The sequence below is a fragment of the Pteropus medius genome, unplaced genomic scaffold, assembly GCF_902729225.1.
Source record: "Pteropus medius unplaced genomic scaffold, Ma_sr-lr_union100, whole genome shotgun sequence".
In the NCBI taxonomy this organism is placed as follows: domain Eukaryota; kingdom Metazoa; phylum Chordata; class Mammalia; order Chiroptera; family Pteropodidae; genus Pteropus; species Pteropus medius.
The window spans coordinates 7,562,612-7,581,583 of NW_024352786.1; the positions used below are offsets into that span (position 1 = coordinate 7,562,612).

General features: G+C 35.9%; 1 protein-coding gene and 1 long non-coding RNA gene across 5 annotated transcripts in view; both read right to left on the reverse strand.

Moving 5' to 3' along the window:
* The window catches only part of ELOVL6 (ELOVL fatty acid elongase 6), a 110,720-nt gene that overhangs the window by 72,646 nt on the left and 19,102 nt on the right, over positions 1–18,972 (reverse strand). The window lies entirely within an intron of this gene.
* On the reverse strand, positions 1,064–18,023 carry LOC120591196 (uncharacterized). Its single transcript, XR_005649862.1, has 2 exons — positions 5,046–18,023; positions 1,064–2,923 (listed from the first exon to the last, which is right to left on the reverse strand). It is a non-coding gene; the product is annotated as an uncharacterized LOC120591196 (long non-coding RNA).

Consider the following 18,972-nt stretch of genomic DNA (forward strand, 5'->3'; position numbering starts at 1 on the left):
TCTAAATTTTCTAAATTTAGAAAATAAACACCAAAGTGAAGAAACCTTTTTGTTTTTATGAAAGCCTGGTTTTAAGAAAAAAAAAAAACATTCTAATTCAAATTTAGGAGCTAAAAAAAAGTCAAATCCAAGAATGTTCTCTGGAATTGAGCCCAATACATTTTTACTTGAGTAAGAACTGGATATACATTTTTATCCCTTTGGGGCTCTGGGCTGTCAATATTTTACTTTTAAGCAATAGGCAGACACGTGTAGATAATCATATGAGCTCAGTGACGCTCCTTTCCTTCTTTTTTTTTTCTTTCCACAGTATTTTTGCCTATTAAAGATGATTTTTTTTTTTCGGCTTAGAGATTCATTTTTAGAGAATAACCGTGCTCATAAAAAACCTTCTCATTGCTCAGCTGGACCTGGACTTTTTCTCTTACATATCTATTCTTACATATCTTTTGAGAAGGCATTTGGAAGCACTGGGAACAGCTCCATGACTGACCCCACTCTATCCAGTGTTTTAACTCATAATTTTTAAGTAGAAGTGAGCTTTGTCTAAGATTTTTTTCAGGTTCTTAAATTAACTCTCCCCCTCCCCCACCCCACCTTCTCACTTTGACCAAACCTGTCATTCAGCAGGTAACAATCCCCAACAGAAATGCGACAATCTCTACTATTACTGAATTTTCAGAGCAAAGAATCTCAAAACCTACCAATCGGTTATAAGCTATTTTGTAATATCTAAGTGTTTCATATGGCTTTGTCCTGTCCATTCCCTTCCCTGGCAGAACGCCTTACCTAACTTGCCCCTTAAACTTGTCATTAAGCACCTTTGGGGATAGATGTGCCACCATGTTTGTTTGCATCCCCTACACTCCAGCAAGTGGGGATTATCTGTGACTTCCCTAATCCTGGCTGCCCTGGATGGGTCTGCCTCACTTGCTCATGCACTGGGTAAGTGTTGGGCTCACTCATGTCCTTTTTCCCCACACTTTGGGGATGAACAGGGCTAACATCTTTCTATAAGCCCCAAACTTGATTGTGGTTCACAGCAAGGTGGAAAAGCTGGGTCTTTTTTTTTTTTCATTTCTTTTCCTTCCAGAGGAAGCCTGTGGTCAGTCTTTATTTCTACAGTCACAACAACCAGCTGCATCCTGTTCACTTCCAAGTTTTTGTGAACTCAAGTATCAAATCTCAACCAAACACAATCACTTATACTGGTAAAAAAGAACAAATGTTGACTCTAAGGTGCTAGTTCTTTTTAATTTTTTGGATGTTCTTCTGACTTCAATTCTGAGCACTCCTTAATTGTAACCAAGAGTTAGTATTTTTATAAATTCTTAAAGCTATCAACAGATACTCAAAGTTTTAGCAATGTCTGAGTGATACTAAGCATGTCTTTACTGCCCAAGTGCCTTCAATGACTACTTGTTAATTGCAACCAAGGGTAATATTTTTAAATAAATATATTAAAGTCTTCAAGAGGTACCTAAAGTTTAACAAAACATGAATAATACCATCCATATCCTTTTATTACCTTTAAAGGTCATCTCTTGAGCATCATAAAAATAATAAACTCCTCCAGAATGACCAGTTTTTCTAATATTCCTTAGATAAACTTTTTAATTATGATCTTAATAGATAACATGCAAAGGGATATTTAACAACTTATTGAGAGTATGTATGGTGATAGAAGGAAATTTAACTTCGGGTGGTGAACACAGTATAATATACATATGATGTATTATTGAATTGTACACTTGAAACCTATTTGATTTTATTAACCAAATAAAAGGAAAAAGAGAGTATGTGAAGAATGTAAAGCCTTTGGTTCTCTTTTTGCAAGTGGTTTGTGACCTAGTTGAAGAGCTTACAATTTAGTTTGAATGAAATAGTGACCTAAACTAAGTTCTGTTATTCCAACTTAGACTCTTAAAATATTTGTTTCTTTATGCCCCACCACCAGCATTAAAATGTCATATTCATTCTCATAACTCTTAGTTTGGGAAAAACTCAGCCCATAGGAATTGATTTACCCTGAAGAATGAATAACTGACAGTTCTCACGTTTAATCTTAAGTGTGCATGGTTCTGAGTCTTGAGAGCACATAAGAATAACCTAGAGTTTTAAAAAATATATTTGAAAGCTACCTCCTAAACAATCTGATTTCTCTGGGATAAGGTCTGGGACACTGGTGTTTTTAAAAAGCTGCCTGGGTAACTCTAATATTCAACCCTAACACATCTGAAGGATGCCCACAATGCACCTGAAGAATACAAGAGAAACAGCATTTCAGTGAGGCCACATACTCAGAAAAGGGTACATCAGAAGATCTGGGGATGGGTGGGGTGTGGTAGAGATCTGAAGAAGCTCTACAGATGACTGATGAGTACCCACAGGGAGTGGGGGAGTGGCCCTTGTCTTGAGACTTGCTGGGATCCTTATAAAAGCATTTAAACTTTATTAGTATTAGTGTTTTACTAGTTTAAATACTAGTGTTTACTAGTACTAGTGTTTTATTAGTATAAAAGAACCTTGCAGTGCTTTTGGAATTTCAGGCAAAATTTTTAAAAATATAAGAAAGTCAGTTGGAGTGGGAGAACCCAGTTGAAGTAGAATGACTATCCTAGATAGTGTAGCCCTGCCTGAGTAGCTTCACTTCACAACTTCTCCATAAGCTGCTTCTACCTATTTGATCATCTTCCCTTTGTCCACTTCTGAACCAGCAACAATGCACCCCAATTGCCCACATTTCTTTCAGTGGCTCAAATACCAGCAGCAGCAGCAGCATGGGTGTGAGAAAGTTTCCTATGAGCCATGATTGTTACTGTCCTTGTCCATTCATGTACAACTGGTGGTACTTGTGGTTTCTTTCCAGCTCTTACCAAGTGCCAGAGCCTTTTGTGTTCCACAGCCCAGTAGCGCTGGCAGTCTGACAACCAAAACGGAAACTTGATAAGATTAGAGAAGTACTTTTGCTTCTTGTCCAATTTCTTCCTCATTGGAGTAATGCTTTATCATTCAGATATCATAAGATTACTGATTCCGAAATGAGTACCTATTTTCTCTAACAGAATTTTTGATATTCAAAGGAATACCTCCTGATTAAATTGCTCAAATCAGTTATTCCCATTCCAATATTAACCAATTTCTTTTTTTTTTTTTAAACTTTCCCCACAGAATAAGTTATTACATTCCCAGAGTTACTATTTCTGCTATGGCAAGTAGGGAATGCAAGTCTCAATGGGTTGTGACAGTGTTACAGTGCTGGCTACACTCACTTCCCTGGGAAATAACTTCCTGTCTCAAGAATTTCATTTCCAGAGAAACAATAAATTGCTGTACGAAAATAGTTTAAACTGTGAGTATAAGATCTGCACTTTTCTTGTAAGTGTATTTTATTTTTAAAAAACTTATCACTATTCAATGGGCTTTCACTTAATCTATTGCATTGTAAAAACATAACCACCCAGATGTTATCATACTAGTTCTAAAGGTGAAGGAACAGGCTTGCAGCCATGCGACCTGTATGGTATGGAAATTGTGGTGTTGGAACCTGTAGCACACATCACGGTCGAGTTACCTTCTTCTTACTAATTCCCAGGCCTGTGTTTAATAGCATGGTACTGGACTTCAAAATCAAAACCACCAATTAAATGCTAGCAACTTATCTCTCTACCATGTGCCTATCAAGTCAGTAGTTACTGTAGCCTAGACCACAGTGTTGGTGAGAGACATCAAACTCCTGATCCCAGGATATGTCATGGATGCATTATTAAAATACAAAAACAAATGACCTCATCTGACATTGATAGAGCTGGCATATCTATCTCATCAACGTCAGCTCAAATAAATAGAAGTGAGATTTTCATACAAACTAGACTCCAGTGCTGTTTTTCACTTATCTTTACAATAACTTTTACATATATATATAGTGTGTGTGTGTGTGATACAATGTAGTATATTGTGTTATATACATATATAATACAAGTCTTCCAATTACTTCATTTATTGTTCAATTATTCTTTAATGACGCTCCTGAATCTGTGGATAAGGTAAAGAAATTTCACACTCCGATTTCATATTTTGCATTTATAGAGTAAATACAAAACAGGTTCAGAAGAAAAGAGCTGGATTGTATAGAAATAAACCATTCCAAGGAATGTCAGCCATCTCTTAGGGTGACTAGAGCTTTGCTACTCAAAGGGTATTGACAACCAGCATCAACTAAGAATAAGGATCTATATTACTACATATTGACTTGCTGAAAAAGAATCTGTTTATCAGGATTCCTAGGCAATTTGGATGCACATTAAATTTTGAGCAACATTTTATTAGAAAGTTTAGCTTTCTAATAAAAAAAAACAACAGCAACAATTACAACGGGAACATAAAATTAGTCACTTTCATAATGTAAGAAGAATAGTCCTGAGGAAAATTTAAGTCAAAGAACTGACAGCAATTTCAAAACAAAAATATTGAATGTCACATACGGGCATTCTCTATGACCCACTAGATAATAGTTATACATAGCCTGTCAATTTCTATTATAGATCAAATAACCCACAAAATTAGGTAGTTCCCTGCATTTTGATTCCATCCAAATTCATTATCCTTATGTAGGTACTTTCACAAGAAATAAAGAGCCATGGAGAGTAGTTATGACTATTTTTAGATACTGGAAAGGCTCTCTTTCACTGTAAATCAATAAACTTGGCACAATGGTTACAGTATATCCATATAATATAATACTATGACATTAAAATCATATTTGCTTATGTCCATTTCCAATATTTTTGATGATGAACATAACAATTTATATAAATACCCCCTTTTCTCTATTAGAACCTGAATAACCAACCGATGGTGAGGGATGAGCCTACGAGTGCAGCTGACTCACGTGGTCCTTCCTCAGTAGTCAACTGTGGCTTCCCTCTTTCCAGCCATACACTGGTACCTAATCTGCAGAAAGGATCCTTAATTATAATACAGTGAGCCAGGACGGATGCAGTTAACGTCTCCCTGTTTGGGTATTGCATAGGAGTGACCCTTACCAACAAAAATACAATTTGTAGTTAACTCTTCCAACAGGCTCTCCTTGCTTTGAAGAACTGAGCTAGTTCCAAATGGAACAACTGCAATCCCTACGAAGAGAAGGTCTGCCATGAAACACATTGCTAAAGATGGGAAACCCCAGCACTTCAAAAGATTTGATTTTAGATGCCAGAATCCACCCGTTGTGGAAACCTTTCTTGCCTTGTCACCTCTCTGACTCGCACTCTCATTTGCAGCACAAGCCCCCAGAAGTGTGTTAAGAGCCTCATCTGAGTAGGCTGGCATCCAGCACACTGTAATGCATGAGGGTCTGTGTCAGCTGGAGGAGGAACTTAGTGTGGTTCAAGGTGGAGAGAAACGGGGCAGCCAACTGGGCATGAGGAGGGACACAGAACCCAGAACCTAGCTAGCAGGACTGGCAGGAATAAAGAGGGGATACAAACCCCAGCCAGCCTACTAGGACCAAGAAAGGACTGTTTCCTAGCCACTCATTCCCATCCTCTAGTACACAAGGTGAGAAACCCTAATGCATCCAGGCAGAAGGGGTCCTGCCCAGTAGTCCCCTACTCAGGACACTGATGGTTAAGAACGTCGCCAAAACCATTCCCAAACTGAGCATTTTACCATAGTTAGGGCTTCTGATTTGGTTTTGGAAAAGAGGTGAATCAGTCTATCCACCTCTAGGTTATCATAAATCAGGGTGATGATGAGATAGAAAAATACAGTTATTAGAGACAGAAAAAAGATTTTGGAATAAAACAGGGCTTTGAATTCTATCTGAACCACTTTCTTCTACTTTCCTGTTAGAGTCTTCCTAATACTGATATTTACCTGCCTACATAAGAAAAATCTCCATTTAGAAAAGATTTACATAGAATATGTTATAAGCAACCTCAAAATTGATAAATGAATATATTATTTTAAAAGACTAAATATTATAGATTTTAGAGAGCTTATTATATTCTTAATAAATTCTTGTTTTTATTTATTTATTTTAAACACGCACATCATAAAGCCAAAGAGAGCAACTGTGTTGTTGAGAAGTAGCAATCTGAGTGAAAACTCTCCTTTTCTGTATTAAACTTCATATACTTCCAAAATAACCTTGAAAATCCATGCATTTAAGTTCTCATTGCCTGCACTGCCAAACTTGAACATAGGTAGCAAAAGTTAAACTCTTATACACTTTGGACTCCTTGCTTTATGTATTGATACAGATTTGTTTTTGATGGTTCCCTATAAATATCCAAACGTGCTGGCTCATTTCCATATTATTGTACATTACTACAATTTTGTCAGGCAAAAGGGAGGCTCAAACTCATTATCAGCTGTCAATAATTAAGGAAAGTTAAGTAAATATTTTCAAAAATCCTCCAATATACATTTTAAAAAGCTAAAACTGTTAAAAAAATTTTAAAGCAGAATATTCTTGATATTCTTTAATAAATGATTTTGGATACTCAGTCATTTTATGATCCTTTCATTTCTACACATTTATTATTTTGCAATAATATATATTGATACTTTAAAAATAAAAATATATAACTTTAAAATGGTGCTTTAAAATTCTTAACTGAATTTTTATACTTTTTAGTTGCATAAGTTCTACATGGAAAGAGATTTTTTTTTAGGCCTTCTAATACTATTATTATATTGAGTCACCAACAAGATCAGTATTTGGGTGTGACCAATAGGATAAGTGCTTGGATGTGTCAAGATTCATGTAAATATTTACCAAAGGTATTTTTACTAATTAGAGCCATAATGATGAGATCTGATATAGTTACTCATTCATAAGAGACAGTGCTTCTGGGCCATAAGGAAGTCTAGAAAGCAATCTAGGTCAAAATTAAGAGGAATCCTTCACTGAGAAATCCTGGATTTAATAACTGCCTCTGCCACTTACTAGCTGTATAATTTGGGGCAAATTATTTCTTGGTCTCTCAGATTCCTCACCAGTAAAAAGGAGAAAAGAGTCGTTACCTATGAGTACTGTGAAGATTAACTTAATGGATTGTGCAGGACACATTTAGTCATCAGCCAATGAATATTAACCTTATTAGAGAAGTTGTAGCAGGCAACGATAAGAAGTCATTACTTGAAACTATAAACATCTTTAAATTTTAAACTATATGGAAATCCTAGTGGTAAAAGGGAGGTTTGTCTCAAACGGGATAACAGTAAAATGACTATTCATATGAAAAGTATTCAATTCTAAACAGTTGACTTATTGATTTGGTTTTTGGCCCTCCCACATCCCCCCAAAATATTTTGAAAGCTTAATGCCAGTTGGATCCCACTATAGCAAGAACCAGCTTTCTTTAGAGACTGCCGAAGGGTCACATCTATGTCATCCCAATCCTTACTGTGGATCCTTCTCTGCAGACCATGACATGAAGAAGGCACTGTCAAAGAGGAAACTGCTGAAGAAAAACTCAGCTGCTGTAATTGATTCTCAGCAATTATCTCCCTGGCATTTTTGTACAGCTGCCATTGTCACACCATCAGGGTTGTAAAACCTTTACCTGTCCAAACCTCACCTCTCAACCACCCAGGATCAGGAGCTCCCCTTAGAAAAGAGTAAAGGATTCTCTCAAGCTGAGAAAGAGAATTCATTTAGTGAAAATACAGATAGTGCCATGCTCGGCCTTTCTGTCAGGCAGTGAGTGATTCCTGCTATCAGCTTCTCAATTGTGAATATATTTGAACAGATGAAACACCCAGAGATGTTTGTTAAAATGCAGATTTTGATTAATTAGGTCCGGGAAGGGGCCTGAGATGCTGCATTTCTAGCAAGCTCCCCAGAATGCTGCTGGTCCACACTCAGATCACACTTTTAAGTAGTGAGGATTGAGAAAACTAGGTCACTATAGTGTGTGTGTATTAGATGGTTAAAAACATTTCAGAAAATTTTAGGTGAAGGGGAAAGCGCCTATTGTACTGTCCTAGAAACCTTATTTCAAAATGAACATTTGGTTCTTTCAAAATTTTCTTTTCCAAACTGGCAAAGACAATTTTTTGTCTCTCAGAGTGGGTATGTCAAACCTATATGACCCCTTCACAAGTAAGAATCCTGGTATTAGACAGCAGGGAATGACACAGTAGTTGATATACTTCTCTAATATACTGTTGGTCACTTTTTTATGTCATGATCAGACTGTGTTAGTTTGTAAGTAAGTAGCCAAAACACTGGCAGATGTGAGAAATACTTATAAATAGAATATATATTAGGAACATTTCCTGGTGTCATGGATAAGACCTTTCAAGTTTAATAGTAATAATAACCTATAATAAAATTGTGGAAAGTATACTACTCTATAGAAAGCAGGTGGCTAGTGTCACTTCTGAGACTTATATATTATTTGCTTCTTACACAAAATATTTATCATTAAAATAGAATGACAGCATTTACAATCTACCTATCTCTCTTGAATGCTTTAAACCTTAATAAATAGTGGGATAATTCAATAGATAGTTATTGGACAGTGGGATAAATCCCACAGGATGAGAAATATCCTCTATAAGTGTGATAATTCTTAAGAAATTGGCTTGTTGATATTAAATCCACAAGGGTGGTCAGATGAAAGTGCCATGTAAAGAAAATAATGCTCCTTCAATATAAACTGTTGACACATTTTATCTCCCATGTAAAGCTCATTTTTAAAACAGTTTTCTTTTTGGTATTTTAAAAATTGTAACTTTTAACCCTTATGCTCCCATGTAAATAAAGAAGTGAAAAGTACCATAATCTAGAATGGTTTTACAGATTAAAACAAAGCAAACAGACCTTTGTTTAAAATGGGATCCACTGAACTTTCCAGTGCCATTCCTGAAATAACTCTAGAGATGGAATAATGGGCTGTTTCTTACTTTGTAGTTTCTTAGTGCAGAGTAAGCAGCTTTACAGGGCTTAGCTGTCTCCACTGACCTAACAGCATTCTTTACCTCATTTGCAATGAAACAGAAATAGTTTTTTTTTTTCCAACCACGATTTTATACCAAGGCACATACTTTGTCTATTAAAAATACCAATTCCTCTTTTATTTAGTAAAGTTAAGGAAATATAAAAAGTACCAGGCATTGTGTCATCAATATTAATTTGCTAATGTAAAATTTAACATCTGATTTCCTTTCCTCCAGTTATTTTTTAAGCTCTCTCTGTCATCATACCCAAACACTGTCTGAATTGCTCCTTAGCTGCCAACTTCTGCCTCACGCTGTCACTGCATTGAAATTGAAGCAACGGTGCTGCGATGGCCAAGATAAAGAACCATATGCCAGATCTCTCTCCAGCTATGAAGTCCATCTCTTATTTGTAACTAACTGGGAGCAGAAACACTATTTTGGCTACCGTAAGGCGTAAACTGTGATAGAAGAAAAGACAAGGGCTTCTCAGAAAGAGAGCTCTGAGTCCAAACCCTACCCTTTTGACAGCTACTAATTCTGTAATGGAGCCTTAGCTTCCTCAACTACACGATGAAGATAACACTGGCCCTGCAGCATTACTCTCAGAAGTAAATGACTAACACATTTTAGGCACATGAGAGGCACTTAATATACTTCTCTTGTTCCCTCCTCATGTTATTACTAACTGAAGCATAATGGGAAAATAATTTGGTATACGCAATGGGAAGCACAAGTACCTGGTTCTTCTACTTTCAGCAGATGCCAAATAATATTACACAGTATTTGGGATAAGAGAAAGGATAGTGACAACATAATCTATAAAATATTTCTTAAAGATAATTTATCTTCCTTTAAGAAGAAAATCAACAGTAATTCAATAAACATTTCCTGAGTGCCAGTTACCTCGGAGAATTATACATCTGCTGTGGAGAATATAAAAATACCTTGATGGAATTATATGTGTTGAATTAGCCTAAATGGCACCTCATTTCACTGTTAAAATAAATTTTTAGAAGGAAAGGATGTAGCAAATATATATTTGTGAAGGTGAGAAGTGAACTGGAGATCAGAGCTTAATATTTTCACATCTAATCGCAAACCCTTTTCTAGGAAAAGAAAGGTTTAAACAAATACATTTAAATAGTAATTGAATATTCAGTTACTTTATATATAAACACAAAGGTAAACCAAAGTTCATGGATGGAGTTCACTGAAAACCAAGTTTGCCAAGTCAGTTAATTATGCTTTAATACATAGTTTATGAAAATCATTACATTATTTTCTTGCACTTTTGATTGGGTGCATTTAGTAACATATGTATTACTTAGGAAAATCCAATCACAGTATATATTCTAAATTTACTTTGTATTATAGAAGGGTGGATCTTTCCATGTCAGTACATATACATCCGTCTTCACAGAAATAGATGTAGTTGTATGGGTGGTCCATAATTTAATTAACCTCATTTTGAAAATCACAAAAATTTTAAACCAATCACTACCTAATTTATATTGTGCCACCTATGAGATCGACATATAAATTTACTCTAATTATGGTCTGTTTACTGAAACAAGAATACAGCTCTGAGGAAGAAAAACTCCACTCTCATTAACATTTTTCTGTATTCCAGGGGCACTATCCCTCAAGAACCAGGAGAAAATGTAACAATTCTTCAATTAGTGACCAAGAACTTGGGTAAGACATTAAGTTAAACAAATAGTCGTGACTCACAGAATCTTAGCCTCAGTTCTAACACTCGACTCACTTCTGCACCGTTGCTTTATTTTATTATTCTAATCACTTCTAGACTTAACTTTGCGATTTGCACATTTTTTCCTCTCCTTTATGGTAAAACTGAAACAATAATGTATGTGACAGAATGATGGTAGTACTGGAATATTGGGCATTTTATTAAGTATTATTTTCCTTTATTTGTTAGTCTACAAACCTCTATGGGGTACCTACTATGTGCTAACACACCAGGGTATACTCAGGGGAACAAGACAGACAAAATCTTTTATTGTCAAGTTATTTGCTTAAGCATATGAAGTAAAATAAATGTTTTTCAATTTAAATTAGTGAGATTTCACTTACGACAATTTTAGATCTTTTCACATCAGCACAAGATTATACCTCAGTCTTTTTAACAGCTAATAGAGAAATGCAAAGTGACCCTCAAAATGACTCCCAAAAGTACAGGGATTTATACTTTCACCAACATTATTTTTCCACACTCTAGCACTGAGATGGCTCAAAAATTTTAATGTTTCATTAAATGAAAAGATGAAAGTGGTATCCATTGCTGTTTTCTTTCATTTCTTAAGTTATCAGTACATTTAAGCATTCTTTCCATATATTTCCTGAAAGAAATGGCTAAGAAGCATGTTCTTTGTTATGAACTTTCTGCTTATTCCTTTTATCTACCTTATTATTGAGTTATTTACCTTTTTTCTTATTGATTTGTAAGAACTCTTTTAACATTGGAGAAATTGGCACCTAAAGGAAATAAAAAAATTTAAACAACACAGGTGGTCTATCTGTTTACTCTTTGTTACACACACTCTCTCTCTCTGTCTCTCTCTCATTGAATGCCTTGATTTTTACCACTTTTAACTATGTGTCTTGTGGATCTTCCCATAACAGCACCAAGAGCTTGACCTTATTCTTTCTGCATTTACATTAGTATTCCACCGCTTCAATGTACCATACTTTATAACATCAGTGCTCTATTAGAAGTCATTTAGATTGTCTTTAATTATTTGCTATTATAAACAATGTTGCAAACAATGTTACAAACAGTGTTGCATCTGCACCTTTCACTACACATAGGCAAGGTGATCCCAGGGGTGGGTAAAACCTAAGTATATTGAAAAGTTTTGACAGATATTGCCTAAATTTCTCCAAGACTGTAGCCACTGATTGCCCCACCAATACTATATTTGACTGCCTATTCTATACTCTCAATACACTGATTATGATTAAATGTTTATATAGCTCCTCCTCAACTCTTTACTGAGCATCTTTTCCTCCTACTGGTCCCCTCACTCATCAGCTCCTGCCACCCTGGCCCTTTATCAGACATGCTCCTTCACAGGCCTTTTCTTCAGCCTGGCATTTTAAAAACCTGCACAGTTCACCCTATCTTATAGTCTTTGTTCAAATGTTAACTTTCATGACATCCCTGCAAAATCATACATTCCAGCTACCCCAACTCTACCCAAGCCTTACTGCTTTGCTTTTCTCCATAGCACATATTATCTGATCTACTACATATGTAAATGACAAATGCATACTATATGGTTAATTTGTTTATGGTCTATCTCAAGCTACTAAAATGTAAACTTCATGAAGGCAGGTATTAAATTGGTATCATATTAATTAATCTCAATTTGCACAAATATGCCATTTTACAAGGTTTGATCCACACAAACTTCATGGTGGTAAAGCTTCAGTTATTTTTAATTCAAATTATCCTCTCTAGCCTGGTGCAACAACAAAATACTGAAAACATGCATGTTGCTCATATGTTGCTACAATGTGTGTTGAGTTTTGAAAGACACTATTTTTGTACAAAGTTTAACTAGAAAGGGAACTGACAAATTACTTCACGTGAAAGAGTATAGTCATGCACCAAAAAAAATAAAATAAAATAAAATAAAAAATAAGTTAGGAAATAGGTAAAAAGAGAGGAAAGAAAGTGACTATCTCACACACCGACTCCTTTGAGATTATAACAGCTGCCTTTCTATCCAGCGGATTTTTGTATCTTATTAATAAGATGGTTGCTCTGACATAGTAAATAGGTATTAAAATGGAATTCAAGTCATTATCCAGTACGACCAGCAAAGGATGCTGCTATGTGAAAGAATACTACCTGCTCTTATAATGGGGGTAGAAGTGTATAATGTACAGACATCATGGAGGGGAACTAGACAATATCAACATTTCTAGTGCAATTTGATCCATGTATACCCTACATAGATATCATATCCAGTATCTCCAATAATAAAGAATTGGAAACAACATAACGTGCAAGTAATGGACTAATATGCAGCCTCAACAATGATATATGATGCAGAAGCCCCTTTTTTACTGAAATGATATGTGTGTATAAAATGTTTAAGATGTAGCATTAAGTGAAGAAATCAAGGTACAGAGCATTATGTATTGTATACTACCATCGGTGTTTAAAATTAGAGAAAAAAATATATAGTTGATTCTCATTTTTTTCACAAATCCCGTATTTACAAATTCTACTCACCAAAATTTATTTATAACCCCAAAATCAATACTTGGAGCAATTCCACTGTCATTTATGGACATCGACAGAGTGACAAAAAATTTGAGTCACAATAGACCTGCATTTATATGCCCAGCTGAGGTCAGATGGTCTCTTTGCCTCTTGTTTCAGCTCACACTATAAAGAAGTGTCCTTTCAGGTCTTACTTAGTGCCATGTGTTTGGCATTTTTGTGCTTTTCTATTAGTGATTTTGCTGTGTAAAATAACCCTGGTGCTGAAATGCCGCCTATGATCCTAAGCAAAGGCTGTGATGTGCTTTATGGGGAAACTTCGTGTGTTAGATAAGCTTCATTCCAGCATGAGAGTGCCATTGGCTTTGAGTTCAATGTTAACAAATGAACAATATGCAGCTGACCCTTGAACAATGTAGAAGGTGAGGGGTGCCGACTTCCAGCTGACGCGAAAATCGCATTGAGCCACAGTTGGCCTTCTGATTCCGCGGATGCCCAGCCCTGGAGTGAACCCTGGAACATCATGGTTCAGTCGAAATGCAGTCAAAAACTCATGTAGAAGTAGACTTACGCAATTCAAACCTGGATTGCTCAAGGGCCAACTATATATTATATAAGGTGTCTTCAAACAGATACACACATAAAACAAGATAATGTATGTATTGATCAGTTGTCAAAAAAAATCTGTGACTGGCTCTTTGGAACCCAATCCTGTATTTCTCCTAAGTGCAATGGTTCAGTATGTGCTAATTCAGTGTTTGTGGCGACTTTATAGAACACATCTACCACGAATACCGAGAATCAACTGCATTTTGTAATTGTGTTTATGTGCATTAAACATCTCTGTAAGGATACACTGGATATCCACAGGGAAGAGCACTGTGGCTTTGAAAGGGGTACAGTCCTTCACGTCGAATACCCTTTTAATGTATGTATACCTTTGTATATTTCTAATTTTATACTATTCCTATTTTTAATTATTTATAAAAAATAAAATTAAAGTTAAGAAAATAAACTAAAAGAATGATAACTGCAGAATGTCGAACAAATGCTTTTAGAGACTATCCACAGTAGAATTATAAAGATAATAGGCAACTAAGTACCAAAATTCTCTCTTAGTTTTAGTTAGACTCAGTAAAACTTTAATATGGCTAATTCCAGGCATTTTAATGGACATTTTGCTGAATATAGATATTTTGGATGATTTTCTGCCCCTAGAAATTCTTTTGTCATTTTCTTTCCTATCTCCTTGCTGCAAATATAAAAGAGAAGATCCTAAAATTCTTCTATCTCGACTCTGGACTAACGACAATTTGAGTCATATTTTGGTTAAGGAAACATCTACTGGCAATTTTCCCATCTCATTTAACATATCATAATTTCTATTGTTAATCACCTTAGTTCATTAAAGCAGCTCCTGGGAGGTTGAGAGAGGTGCTGGCCCCTTCACTGAAGACTTGCCATGTTTCTGCTTTTAGCAGGAGTGTAGTTGGCTTTCTTAAGATGAAAACTCCACCACAATGAATGCTTAACCACTGGAATTAATTGCAATGATATAGAAAAACAAACTCGGACTCTCAATTTATATCATATTAATAATATATTTTAAGGTACCCAAAATACAATGTTTGGCATAACAAAGTCTACTGATTCTACTGAAGAGGAATTTTCATCCAAAAGGCTAAACACTTCTCTGTTCTGCTTCTGTAAACATGCTTGCTGCATGGACTGTACTTGAAATTGACTAATGACTCACTTTCCCTTGTTTTGTTCTAAGCATCTAATGTAACTGTTTATACCCTCTAGCAGCTCCCATGCTTTGTAACTTTGTAACTGCTGGTAACCCATAGCAACTCCCGCCCTTGTTAACACAATGTAACTACCTCCAACCATAGCAACTCCTGCTGCTTTGTAGCATGTTTTACAAATTGGCCATGCTGTTTTATAGGCAATATACGATGTACATTTTCTGTCAAGATATATTCTTCAGTAATATACTTTAAATGGATACGTAAGGGTCTACAAAAGGTTTTGGGGGAGGGTAAAGGTTTTTCGGGGAGGGTAAAGGTTTTTCGGGCAGGGCGGGGGAGGAGAAAAAGAAGACCTTTCCATCGGAATCTTGACTTTAATTGATCTTTGTTAAGAACATACAAATAGCTAACATACATCACATATATTTATTTTTTTTAGAGGCATAAAAACAGAATGCCTACCTCAATGTTTAAGGCTGTTCTCAGGGCTTGAATATAACTTTTTAGACCTTTAGGTGCTGATCAGCGTCAGGACAATTAAGGAAGTTCTTGTATTTCTGATACGAAATTCTAGATTTAGTGCTTGATTCCAATTGGAAGAACTAGTTAAGGACTGTTTATTAGTTAAGATTAATGTTTTAGTAGAAATTTTACCTTCATGTCATATTATGAAATGAGCCTAGAATATAAATAAACATTAAAGGATTACTCAAAGAAAAAAATTTAAACTCTTTAAAGTGAGCCAGCATTTTCCAGCTGTTTTTAGCTTGTTACGTGAGCATTATAGTGCTATAAAGTATTAGAATAAGAGTCCAATTCAAAAGATACCATCGGAACTTTTTAAAAACTGTTATTTTGTACAGTGTGTTTCTGCTGATTTGGACCTTCCTTGACAAAATAAAACTCATTCTCCCACCATCTGTACCTTTTAAAATATTCTCTTTGAAAAGGGTTTCTGTGATTTTCCCATAATGTGCTGAGGTCATAGGCCAAAGTGGGAAAGGAAGTACAGCACAATAGGTGACCTGGCCTGTCTGGGTTTGAAGTCCATCTCTACTGATTACCAGCTGAATAACTTTTTACAAGTTACTTATCCTCTCTGCGCCTGAGGTTCCTAAGCTGCACAACATGTCCTCACAAAGCCTATTTCGTAAAACAGAGTTAAAGCAAGTTGAATTTCATAAAACCTTTCGTACACCAAGAGTAGGCTCTCAATAACTGTTAGTTAATATCCTTATTAAATACTCAGTAGAATTCTTTAAAGCATTACTTAAAATTTCCAGCAAACACACTTCAATCACCTTCCACCTTCATAAATGCAATGGCAAAGGATTCACCGTGTGTATGTATGTGCATATGTGCATTTGCAATTATCCACCCTTTCCCCCAATGCTGTCTGGATTCTCCCTTGGGAAACCACAATTTTTAAAAAAAAAAAATTTAATTCTTATCTCCTTTAATAAAAATTTTAAATCTCTAGTTCTAAAGGCATGCTTTGCAATGTAAATTTGAAAAGACCAGTTGTCTATATGAAGAGAAATTTGCCTTCTCAGGATTCTATGAAAAAGATCTTTACCTTCTTAGGATTCTGCCTTACAAATTAGGGTTACCCAGGAAGTAAGTATGAAGTGTTGGACTTTAGATGTTGCTTCCTACAACTGAAAGTTGATTCTCATTATTGCAAATTAACCCATCCATTAAAACGTTATTTTTCACCACAAAATCTCTACTACTCACAGCACTTTCGTCACGCCAACTGTGGTCATGCATAGATAGAGTGGTAACTAATTTGGGTTGTCCGGTGACTGCGTTCTCAGATGAGGTCAAATAAGACGATATTCTTCCTTCTTGTTTCAACTCTCATATTATAACAATGTCTTTTTTTCAGTCTACTTAGTGCCACATATTTTGCATTTTTTTGTGCTTTTATTGGTGATTTGTGTTTAAAATGGCCTCGAGTGCTGAAATGTTGTCTAGTGCTCCTAAGTACAAGAAGGCTGCGATGTGCCTTATGGAGAAATACATGTGTCAGATAAGCTTTGTTCAGGCAGGAGTTAGAATGCTATTGGCTGTGGGTTAAATGCTGATGAATCAACAATACATATTCAATAAGACGTCTTTAAACAGAAACACACATAAAACAAGGTTGTGTGTTGATCAGTTGACTGACTAAAATGTTGTGACCTGAGGCTTCCTTAAGAACTTAACCCTATATTTCCCCTGGGAGCAATGGTTCAGAATTTGCTAATTCCGTGTTCCCAGTGACTTTATATAACATTACTGCAAGTAATGGGAATGGATTGTACCTCTTACAACAAACCTGGATTAGAGGTACGCAGTACTAATTTATCCAGGTGATGAATTAGAACCTAGGATGGAAGAGCCTTCTAGAATATAATCCATACTTGTTACTGGTTGAAAACAATGGACATATGTCCCCTGCAATATAGGGAGTTTTTATCTGAGCCGTATGCCACATAGTGCAGGGGAACACATGACAATCAACAACACTCCTCAGTCTCCCAAACCTGCTTTTCTTCTGGTCCTCAGTACAAGAGGAAAAGCAGAACTTGGAGCCATGCTGACTTTTCACAATGCATATGTTCGGGTGACACCCAATCAGCAGCCCTGTGTCAAGTGAACCTAAGGTCTGTGTAAATAAGTACAAAAAGGATACCATGCCTCACCATAATAGTATACTATGTCATCTTTATCTGCTTATCTATGCATTCACACAGTTCCTCGGGCCTGCTTCTCCACCTCAACACGAATTGCTGTGTGTGACTTAGTTAAGTGTGAGAGTGAATAAACACAAAGAGTGAAAAGTGAACTCAGGCTGTCAAAGCCCAGGAGCAGGCAGAATGCGACCCAGTGGACTACTTTGCTCTCTGAGTGCAAGTCCCAGGACAGCAATAACTGCTCCAGGTTCTCTTAATGCCCCGATGATATCCCCAGCCAGTCCTTTTCTCATCCTAGAGCATGGCATCCATCTCTGAAACATTTCTGAACACTCCTGACGATCAGCTAAAACTTTATTAGACCTGATGAGGATGAATTCTTTATCTGATTTGCAGGTGGCAGTCGAAATGTCATTTACCCTGTTATTAAATAGTCCATGTCACTCAACCTATGGCTGCACTTTGCCAAAACAATTTCCTGAACTATAAAAAAAGTCCTTGACTAACTTGTTGATCCTTCTACAAAATGCTTTGGCAGAAGATAAGATGAGATAACATTGCCTTCGAAGCAAATTTAAAAATAAAAAAAGGTGTACAATATCCAGATATAAAGCCATCAAGTTATTTTAAATACATAGTTTTCATAACGATGAATATCATTACTTTTGAACATGAATCAAAAGTAAATTTTAAAAGTTCAAATATCTCTTTTAGCCTGCGGTCATGCCAAATCAGATTGGACTTCCTGAGGGCTTTCTAGTGATCTCGGATTCCCTTTTGCACTGAGCTTAACATTCCTAGTGTCAACACATATTCACAAGACTGGATCTGCTATCCTTCCATTAGACCTGTTCGTCACAGATGCAAAATCCACAAGTATAGAGTATATTGAAAGCACAGGATCCTGTCATAGCATATACTGTGATCTTTACCTCCATTTCTACTCTCAGTCTAGAGTTGGCCTATTTATGTATCTAAATCAATCCCAACAATTTAATGCAGTGAATGATTATAATTATTCCTGTTGAGTGTCCTTAACTCCTAGAGTACCTGCTATCTATTAACCAAACATTCCTTTCCCTTCTTCGTACTTTCAAATGGGATCTTATGAACCATATAATTTCGGAATGTGTACATCGCACGTATAGTATAATTTCTGCTTATAGCGTAAGTAAAATAATAACTAAAAAGACAAATTCATAACTAAAAAGATAAACAGAATCATTGTTTTGCTCATACGTGACTGGGACTTAAAGGATTATGTTCTCATCTATTAAATGGGGATGAAAATTCCTTCCTCACATGGTCAAAATGAAGGGACCATGCGATAATGTGAATG